The sequence below is a fragment of the Lynx rufus genome, unplaced genomic scaffold (genome assembly GCF_022079265.1).
Source record: "Lynx rufus isolate CCGP_SWC_20201006 ecotype Redwood Valley unplaced genomic scaffold, mLynRuf1.p SCAF_3, whole genome shotgun sequence".
Taxonomy (NCBI): Eukaryota; Metazoa; Chordata; class Mammalia; order Carnivora; family Felidae; genus Lynx; species Lynx rufus.
Genome location: NW_025814845.1, coordinates 176,463,122 through 176,464,042, shown reverse-complemented (window position 1 = coordinate 176,464,042; position 921 = coordinate 176,463,122). Strand labels below are relative to the sequence as shown.

Below are 921 nucleotides of genomic sequence, written 5' to 3'. Positions count from 1 at the left end.
AGATCACACTCATTTGTTGATAGAACAACAATAAAATTTACTGCCCAGGAAGATCTGGGCAGTGAACTGGGGAAAGAAAGCAGCGGTCTAGAGATGAAGGGATCGAATTCTTCCCTTGGCCATGCTGCAGATTCGCTCTATGACATGTATTAAGCTTTGGAGCCCCTCTGGACTTCGTGTACAAAATCAGATGGTGGAAACTGATTCTCTTCCAGATCTTTCTTGACTTCAGCATTCTATGAATTGAAAACCAGATTGTCACAAACATCTAAAAACACTCCCGCAAACCTGTAAGAAAGGGATTTTGAGAAAAATGGCAGGTTAACTGTACATTTCCAGACTCTCCAATCTCCCACCTCCTCGCTAAGGCCGCCCAACAACTGAGAAAAGTATGACGTGACAGCAGGTGTCCATGGCTGGGGCATCATCTTTTTAATGCTTTAAAATACAGACAGATTGTGCTCACTTCGGCAGCACATATCCTAAAACTGGACCTACACAGAGAAGATTAGAGTGGCCCCTGCACAAGGATGACACACAAGTTTGTGAAGCTTTTCATATTTTTTACGTATATACAATGGAATACTGCTCGGCGATGAAAAATAACGAAATCTTGTCATTTGCAACAACGTGGATGGAACTAGAGTGTATTCTGCTAAGCAAAATAAGTCAGAGGAAGACAGATATCATATGATTTCACTCCTATATGGAATTTGAGAAACAAAACAGGTGAACATAGGGGAAGGGAAGGAGAAGTAAGATAAACACAGAGAGGAAGGCAAACCATAAGAGACTTAAATACAGAGAACAAACTGAGGGTTGATGGGGGGTGGGAGGTGGGTTAAATGGGTGATGGGCATTAAGGAGGGCACTTGTTGGGATGAGTACTGGGTGTCATATGTAAGAGATAAATCACTGGGT

The 921-nt window shown here is 42.3% G+C and overlaps 1 non-coding gene across 1 annotated transcript; it reads left to right on the top strand.

Moving 5' to 3' along the window:
* Positions 1 to 458: 458 nt before the first annotated feature.
* On the top strand, positions 459 to 565 carry LOC124521376 (U6 spliceosomal RNA). Its single transcript, XR_006964475.1, has one exon. It is a non-coding gene; the product is annotated as a U6 spliceosomal RNA (small nuclear RNA).
* The last annotated feature ends 356 nt before the right edge of the window (positions 566 to 921 follow it).